This window comes from Hordeum vulgare, chromosome 1H, assembly GCF_904849725.1.
Source record: "Hordeum vulgare subsp. vulgare chromosome 1H, MorexV3_pseudomolecules_assembly, whole genome shotgun sequence".
NCBI classification, from domain to species: Eukaryota; Viridiplantae; Streptophyta; class Magnoliopsida; order Poales; family Poaceae; genus Hordeum; species Hordeum vulgare.
Genome location: NC_058518.1, coordinates 238,581,544 through 238,591,166, shown reverse-complemented (window position 1 = coordinate 238,591,166; position 9,623 = coordinate 238,581,544).

Sequence of the window (9,623 nt, the reverse complement as noted above, 5' to 3'; positions counted from 1 at the left end):
CGGTCGATTGGAGCCATTTGCAATAACCCAATATGTAGTCGACACGAGCCTCCAGCCCGAGGACAGCCAAGGAAGCGTTGTCCTTGTGACGCCCTCAATTTGATAATACACTAATCATACACGCAAATGCGTACGACCAAGCTCAAGGACTCACGGGAATATATCAAGACACACCTATAAACACAAATAAAACATACAAGCTTCATATAACAAGCAAGGGGCCTCGAGGGCTAGAATACAGAAGCTCGGTAAACACACGAGTCAGCGGAACCAACAAATATCTGAGTACAGACATAAAACATGAGGTGCCTTAGAGAAGGCTAGCACAAAGATACAACGATCGAAGAAGGTGAGGCCTCCTGCCTGGGTACCTCCTAACTACTCCTGGTCTTCAGTGGCCTCCACGTAGCAGCAAGCACCGTCGGGGTAGCAGTCGTCATCAGCGGGATACGCCATCTCCTGGACTCCATCATCTGGTCGCAGCAACGTATCAAGGGGAAAAGGGGGAGCAAAGCAACGGTGAGTACTCATCCAAAGTACTCGCAAGACTTACATCAAAACTAGGCTAAGGTATGCATCAGTATCAAAGGAAGGGGTTTTATGTGGACTGACTACAGCAAAGCAAGAATAGAGAGAGAAGACTAGTCCTATCAAATACTAGCATCTTCAATGGTCTTGCAACAATAAACGAGAGTAGAGCAAGGTAACACAATTAATAGTCATATTGTTGCAGCAAAATTAATTAAAGTCACGCCCGGAGATCCTCCCTTGACTCGCTGCGAGGAAGCAATCCCGGAGCAAACATTCCAGTTAAGTAATAGTTGTAGTTATATAAGATCAGGGCACAACTCCAAGTCGTCCTGTAACCGTGGACACGACTATTCGAATAGTTCATTTCTTCCCTGCAGGGGTGCACCAAGTTTCCCGTCACGCTTGAATACATTCTGGTCGGACACACTTTCCTGGATCATGCCCGGCCTCGGAACATCAACACGTCGCAGCCCCACCTAAGCTCAACAGAGAGGCCAGCCCGCCGATCTAACTCCTAGGCGCGTAGGGTTCATGGGCCCATCACCCATTGCGCTCCTGCATGTTGCGAGGGCGAACGATGTCACTCCTGGCACCTCTTATACAAGATCAGTGATAATCCATACCACTCGGGCGCGCGCTGCTCCATTGCTGACGTCTAAAGAGAGTCGGTTGATACCACGATGTCGAGAACCCATAACTCCTCCCACCTAGACGGTTACTGCGAAAAGGTCTCCGACCAACCAAGATCAAATACCCAAATCCTTAGAATTTTAATTAATTGCGGTGAGGAGCATAACCATGATAAGATGGGCCCGTCGCCCGTCTCGAGGATGTGTGGCAAGGGCCCAGAATGCCCGGCCATGCCTCGTCACATTCACGCGGGAATCCACCCGCAACACACCTCAACATTTCCTCAGTAATCATGGTCAAGTAACTGTGTGGCTATATCATCAGAGGGATCCGAGGTATCACCCTCAATGGATTCCAAACGATGTAATCGTCAAGGTGGACAGGGAGGAATCGCGCTCGCTGGGCCAGCTTGATGGGTTGTACAATAGAGTCCTTATTGGAGCTGGCGAAGGATGAATCACCCTCCAGAAACCACCGTCGGTCAACGGTACTACAATGCTAACATTGGAGTACGTAACGAGGTGTCACCCTCGGTACACAATGGTATCTCTGTAGAGTCATACAACTAAAGGGGTGTGTGAGTGATGTGACGGGTCTTGGCTCGTCGATCACAAGATCGAGACTTGACGGCTTGACCAAGGGGTCAAAGGAGATGAAGGAGCCACATATACTAAGCAGTTTAAAGTGCGGTACTGAAAAGTAGCAGTTCATCAAAAACAAATTATGCATCAGATATAGGAGCTAACTACAACAGTAGCAAAAACTAATGCATGAGGGAGAAAGAAATGGGCGATATAGGAATAATCAAGGGGGTTTGCTTGCCTGGTTGCTTTGCACACAAAACGGATCCTCGATCAGGAAGTAGTCGATCACCGGATCATCATTGGTCTCGGGGTCTAACGGAAAGGAAGTAACGGAGGGGAAACACAATAAATATCACAGTAATCAAATGCATTACAAAGCATGACAAGGCTATATTCAGGTCTAGACATGCACTAACGCAACATTAAATGTTATAAACGGATCGGGAAAATATCTGACGATATTTTCCGGGTCTCTGCCTACTACCGGACACGCGAAACGGATGGAAAAGTTCCACATTCGCTATGCTAGAAACGCATGACAAATAAACGGATAGCGTATCCGGGTTCGTCTTGTTTTTCTGACCAACTTTCATGTATAAATTATTTTCATCCGAGTTATAAATTATTTTATATGATTTTTTCAAAGTTTTAACAATATCTTAAAATTCTGTGTATTAAATTTAATCTGAATTTGACCAAGCCAAATTGACCGGCAAAAGGGAAGTGTGGCCCACATGGCATAGACTATACCAAAACATATAATTAATAACGAACCTGATTAAACGGGGCCTACATGTCATATCCACATTAGGCTATTTAGCCCACTAATCTAATGAGTACTAAAACAAACCTACTTCTTATTAAATAAACCGACCAGAAGCACAGCCGACTTGTCACGCGCGACCATGACAATGGCTAGCCGTGACAGCACTAGAGGCAGCGGCAGCAAAGAGCAGAAGCAACGGTACGCAACGCAGCGAGCAGCAAAGCAGCGGGCAGCAGCCGTAGCATAGGAGGAGCAGTAGTTTGAGCAGCACAGCAGCCAAAGCTCAACAAGAGCAGCAGCGCGCGCGCGGAAGCAGCGGTCGCTGGTGATGGGCGCCAGCCCCAGGAGCGGGAGGAGGCGCGCGGACGAGGGCGGCCACACGGGGGCATGGGCACGCACAGGGCTGCTCTTATCATCCCAAGGAACCGTGGGATGGCCGACACGGCGTCATCAGTGGCCATGGTAGCCTGGATGGACGCCACGACCCCCTGCTGGTGTACATGGGAAGGGGATGACCCCAGTTGGGCTGGGCTGGATTTGCCCTGTGCACCAAGGCCGAGTGCAGAGTGGCATTTGCCCCTTTTCTTTTATTTTAAAACTTTGTGTTCTTTTATTTAGTTTGTTTTGTATTTATTTAATTAGTAAATGGATTTTATTGCATAAGAAACTTCATCCATAAATACTACGCAATATTATGATGTAGTACAAAATGTTTCAAGCCATTTGGATATGTATAAATATTTGTTTGATATGGAAATGCTCAATTAAACGTTGTAGGTACAATTCTAAAATATATAGGGCATTTTTGGTTCTTCAAATTATGTTGGTTTCTTCATGATAATTATTAGCGAATCTTTGCAACACATTTAACATTTTATTTTGTTGTTTGATTAAATATTATTTTCACTTTATTTTAAATTTGAGTTTGACAATTGGATTAGCAAAAAGTCAATGACCCGGCACCATTAGGGGGTGATTACAAGAGCATAACTAGAGGGATTACTATAGCATAATCCGGGGACGTCACAACTCTCCACCACTAAAAGAAATTCTCGTCCCGAGAATTCACAGGTAGAATTAAGGGGGGGAAATTTGGTTACGAAATTCTACCGAGTCTTCTAGGTCTTGTTTGCTCTTCCAGAAAATATTTATCCTTTTCGTTGAAGACTTCATTTCCTTGACTTAGGTCATCGTGATGAATTCATCGTCCTTCCTTCGGAATCTTCATCGTCCTATGAATGCGATAATAAGGAAACCTTTGGAAGAGCATAGCTACACAAAGTAGAGCATCTGACGACGAACTCACGAAAGAGGACATGAATTATTCCTCAAGCTGTAACTCAAAGAATTTATTGGGAGTATTACGCGATGGTACAAAGGTTCCAAAGGGGGTTTAGGAAATTGTTTGATGCCTAACGAGATACAAAAAAGGGGGTTTAGAGCAACGGAATAAACTTTGCGTCTGATACAGAATAGATCGTCCCATTGGACGGTGGCTCGGGAATTTCATACGGAGCCAAGTGTAAAGGGTACCTTGAAGTCAAAGATGTATAGGAGAGTCAGGTTTCGATCATATAGAACTTTAGGTTATGGGTCCACCATGTGGGTTGAGAGTAGGCCGAGCGGTGACATTTTGTACGGTATTGATAGCAAGACATGTCAGAGGATAACCTATCAGTTATGTTGGCAACCACATCGGTACCAAGGGTGGGGGATGAATAGAACAATGTTCCTGCTCGTTGAAACGAGGCGGACCAATAGGCAATGTTCTCGTCCACCGGCGACTATCGGAATATTATACACAATAGTAACAGGGTCTTACTGACAGAGTTGTTCACCGAGGATTTTACCAAAGAAGAGAATTACCACTGCTCAGATAAGTTAGATTACAAGAAAAGGTTAAACAGACCAATGGAAAGGAAAATGTGTTCGCACATACAAGTATTAGAGTATACCATTCCCGAGGAAAATAGAGTATGGTATACATAATAGGTCAACAAGTACGTAACCATTTTAATAAAAGGGGAAGGAGAATAATGATGTTTACCCATACCATACTGTTTGGATAATTGATCAGGAACAATTTAACACTGCGCTTCCAATGTTCCTATTGACATTTGAAGTGCCACATTCATGCTTCGAGGTAGCATCGACATGGTCATCCGATAAAGGTCGAACTTTGGGTACACAAGGGATACATGAGGAACAACTTATAATACAAGTCTTACAGTTTCCTCGTGGTAGAATGGCTAACCTTATATATGGAAGAAATTATAACAATAGGTCCTTCAGCCAGGTGTGCTGGACAAGAGAACATCGTACCAGTTTACATAAAGACCAAAGTTATGATTATTGGGAAAAGTTCCAACGATCACATCTGATCGAGACTCAGATGTAATTGGTGTTAGGATACCTCAGGCTTAGGATGCCTGAGAAGAAAAGGGGACCACAAAAACAAACGAGATGATGATGCAAGATTCTCGGGATATGAACTACAGAAGAAAATATTGGATCATGAGCTGGATTCTAGAACACAATGTCAAGACATTCGTGCTCACATGGGATTCTTACAATGAAATGCAACAGAGTTCTGCTTTAGGAATCATCATCGAGCATATCAAGGTCCTTGTGTAAGCCTGGATTAGCTCTTATGAAGGAACTTATTTGACTTGATCCAAACAGTCACTTTCTTGGGGTGCTAAGAGAAGTTATTTGAAGTGAGGATATTAAATCTTCAAAACATATAACACCTCACACATGCGTGAATGATTTGGGATTACCCCGGAGGCGGCGAAACAAAACTTCCACATATTCACGGCGGCAAGAATGCACGTGAACCTTGGGAAAACACTTTTTCTTATCAAGCCTATTCTTCATGAGCTAGGCACAAAGATAATGCTTCCAAGAGCTTCATCGTGAACATGGAGGAGTTTGGGGGGTGTGGCCAATGGACTCAACAACAACCCCCCAAGATTTCGATAGGGATGAATGTACAAAATTATAGGATCAAAGAGATAACATTTGTCAGATCAAATGATATAATGACGTATGCTCGAGGGAACAACAACAATTAAACATTGGTCGAATGGTGCAGTTGGAAATACAGAATGAGTAGCACGACCAACGCTAGAATGGTGATGCAACAACCAACATACCAAGAATGAAACTATTAGTCATTAACTTCAAAGAAATATGGTTGCTAGAAGTAGTTGAATCACACCTTAGAGGTCATTTGGTGGTATTCCGGTTGGAAACAACACGGGGACCAAGAAAAGAATGGTGACGATGAGAAGTATCACTATATCAATAATTCTTTAAGAGGTGCAACAATCCTCACAACATCCTTGACATAAAAGACAATAATACTCCAAGGTAGAAAATAACATAAGCTCGATAGCAAGTAACTCAAGGGACAACACAAAACATGAACAAGTTTGTGTTTGGAGGGAAGGCAATAAGGTTGCTCATGATAACACAAGTCATCGAGGGGCAAGGATTATATTTCTCATCACGCAATCGATTGATACCTGGAAGAGCTCAGAATGTTGATGATGATCACCACACATTTTTCAAGAAGTTTCATGAAGGTGTAATCGCTTAGCGATGACATCAAGCAAAGGAATGATGAAGTGAAAGGTTGTCAGAAACACAGTTAAGACCGCTAGCTCAGAATCAAAATTGCCTTTCAAGACAACCAACATGATGTTGAAAGCTCAATGTAAGCCTATTGCAGTGTTGAAAATGTGTTCCGGGGATGAAGGACATAGATAGCATGACCAAGCTTTAGCATGACGATGATGATTTAGCTTAACAACTTGGAATACATGGTCGAGTACAAACTAATAAGCAAAGAATATTACTAAGAGTTGTTGAATCGCAATGTGTACTCGATTCAGTTATCGATGTCCTTGAGTGTCCAACAACTCAGAAAACGAGGAAACTGGAATCATTGAAATGTCATAGTTGATGAGGAGCTCAAAGGAAGTTATATAGCTCCGTGATATTTTCGAGATACGAGGGACAATACTCAAAGGTAGATCAGAATATAGGTTAGACTAGTGTATTGATCGGTGGAAGACAAACACTTTAACTTGTCTACATATGGGATCAAAGGAGAACAGTCATGGTCGGAACCACGGTTGCAAAGTACCAAATCATAGATGCAAGATCAAATCATGCAATGAATGATTATTGATACGAGAAGTTACTATGATAGGATCAACGTCATTTCCATTGAAATGAACATAAAGTTCAAGGTCGACTCCCACTTCATCAATGCATCACCTGCCATTTACTATTCGCCTTTGATGAGGTTGTAGCTTGGAAAGATTATCTGGCAAAACACTAGAAGAGTAAGACTCGTGAAACTCTTGGTACCACACAGATTTAGGAAGGCATAGGTTCAACCCATCAGGGCATCTTAGGAACACATACCACAAACTTCGAGAGTAAATAACACATGCTTGGAGAGCATGGTTAACAAAAGCATATGATACATCTTATCAGAGGGAGAAGACACAATTTACCAATGGCATCATGTATCTAGGGAGGAATGTCACAAGAATTTTGAATATAAAGGATGACATCGGATAACAACCCAACAATGGGTCTGGCGGTCCACGAAGGACCTCATGTGAGTATTGGTACTCAATAAAAGGGAGATAGAATGGAAGGCATCGGATTATAGAACATCTGAAAAACATCGATACTCAAATACCAAAGGAATTTATGATTCCCTGGTCGGCGTATCAGAATCATATGCTCCGATCAAATACAAGCAAGTTCAATCAAGGTTGATTTGCCAAGTACTAGCTCCTGTCTGGAAGGACGTCTGAGCCGGAAAGCTAATTTATGAATATCAACAGATGATTGTGTGCATTCACACAAATCTTGAATCAACAAGATCAAAGGAAAATCACAAAGGATTTTAAAGGATGTTGCTAGACATATGGATTTAACCATAACACAAGCAGGTGAGAAACGTCATGAACAATAGGCTACTGAGGATTTCGGAAGATCGAATAGTAATTCGAAGGACTTTGTGAAAGACATGAACAACTGAGGGAAAATGAATCCCCGATAAGATAATTCGTCGTACCTTGTATAACAAGAGCAACTGGAAGGAAAATATGAATGACATTTTTCGGGGGGATAATCCCGGGGTAGGCTCATCAAGCCTATTCCTTCATTTCCGGCCCAATGGACATGAATGTATGAAGATTCCTAAGGCCCAAGTCTTCTGGCCGGCTAGGCATCACCTGTCGGCAGGAAGACGAGGCGGCCACCTTTCTGGGCGGCCAGGCAACCCCTGCCGGCTAGAATCCAGGCGGCCTCCCCTTTAGAGCCGGCCTGGTCCCGCCAGACGGACTAAGGAGGAGGCGACCACACTCAAGCCGGCTGACCAAGCAGGCTAGCCGGCCGAGGATCACAAGTCACATCAGATCGTAGGTTAGGAAGAGACCTCTTGATTAAAGGTAGCTACGTGTCAGCAAAGGTACAGGATCAGGGTGCCCGGCAGGTACGAGCGTCGGCGGCCACGCCGCTGACCTACCCCGGCTCTGATCCATCACCTAGCATAGTGTTGGACCGTCACACTCCCACTCCATTACTGCACTTGGCGTAGGGAACAGTGGAGGCGGTCGTACTACCTGCCCATGAAGAATTTCGCGGGGCGACGCTTGACGTACATCGCGTGCTCAGCGTCAGCCTTACGCGGGAGCCCCATTGGCCAGCCGGCGGGTCCCATAAGCAATCGAGACCATGCAGCCGATGGGGCCCTCATCAACAAGACAAGACCCTTGTGGGCCCCCGGCCAGCTGGCGAAGCAGCCAGCCGGGTCCCACGCTTGTACCCTTTATCCATATTGTAGGCCGGCGGGTTCATCTATAAAACCCCCCTATCGCCCCCCATGCAAGGTGGCTGATCATTCACCAGTCATTCAACACTACACACTCACCAACCATAGAGAGAGAAGTAGAGACGAGCCGGCTGCTCCCCTCTTCCTCCGCCTAACACAGCTCCAGGAGCGACATTGTACTCTGTTCCCATACATCAAACACTCCGGCAGGATTAAGGGTATTATCTCTACGGAGAGCCCTGAACCTGGGTACATCGTGTGTCCCATGCGTGTACCAACCTCGTTCCCATCGCCCACCTTTGTCCCTTCGGTTCTCACCGACTTTAGCCTACCTATGGCATATGTTGTGGGTATTCACCAACATTTGGCGCCCACCGTGGGGCTGCTCGCGACATCGGCTGGCTTTACGCGCTCGGCGGGGCCCCGCACCTACACCACCAGATGCATCGCGTCCGGATCAGTTTGCATGCCCGTGGAGCCCGCCTTCGACGAGGCGACACCCATGATGATCGATGTCCCCGTCCGCCATGCGGATTCGGACGAAGATTCTGATTTCGAGGCGCTCCCTAGCGTCGTCGTCGCTGCTATGGAAAACCTCAGCGTTCTCTTCAGCGGCCTTCGCATCAACGACGGCCGCGCTACTTCAGCGAGGACTTCGATGTTGAGGCGCTCTGCGCCAGCTTCCGTAGGCTCTCTATCGCTGAGATGCCTACCCACGACGTTTACCCCAGTAACGTCCTCATCTTCGATGGCCCTCCGCCGTCGGTGGGGTTCTTCACCCCATACCACGTTGCTGCTGTATTCAACACCGTGGAGGTGATGGTTATCGGTGCTGGCACCAGCATGGCTCCCGGCAAGGCCTTAGCAGGCGCCGGCGAGCCTGCTGCAGCCGCCGCTGATACTCTTCGGGACGCCATCGCCGGCCTGAAGACACCGGTCACCACTTCCGTCGACCCTGCAAACGCTCGGGCCTCGCTAGAGGAGGCTCGCAAGCGTATCTTGGAGGAGTGCATCGCCGTGGCCTCGGCGAAACGTCGGTTGGAGGCTCAGCGCGAGTATAACTCCGCATACGGTCTCAGTCTAATTTCTGAGGCCCCTAGCCGGCTTGGATCGGTCCGCAGCCGCGGCCGGTTCATCGCCGAGTTTCTAGGTAGGGACCTGCCCACCTACGAGACTCGTGCGGCCAACATGCGGGCGGCTCAGGCAGCCATGGAGGAGATGGCAAGCCTGGAAGGCGAGGAGCGCGCCTTCCAGG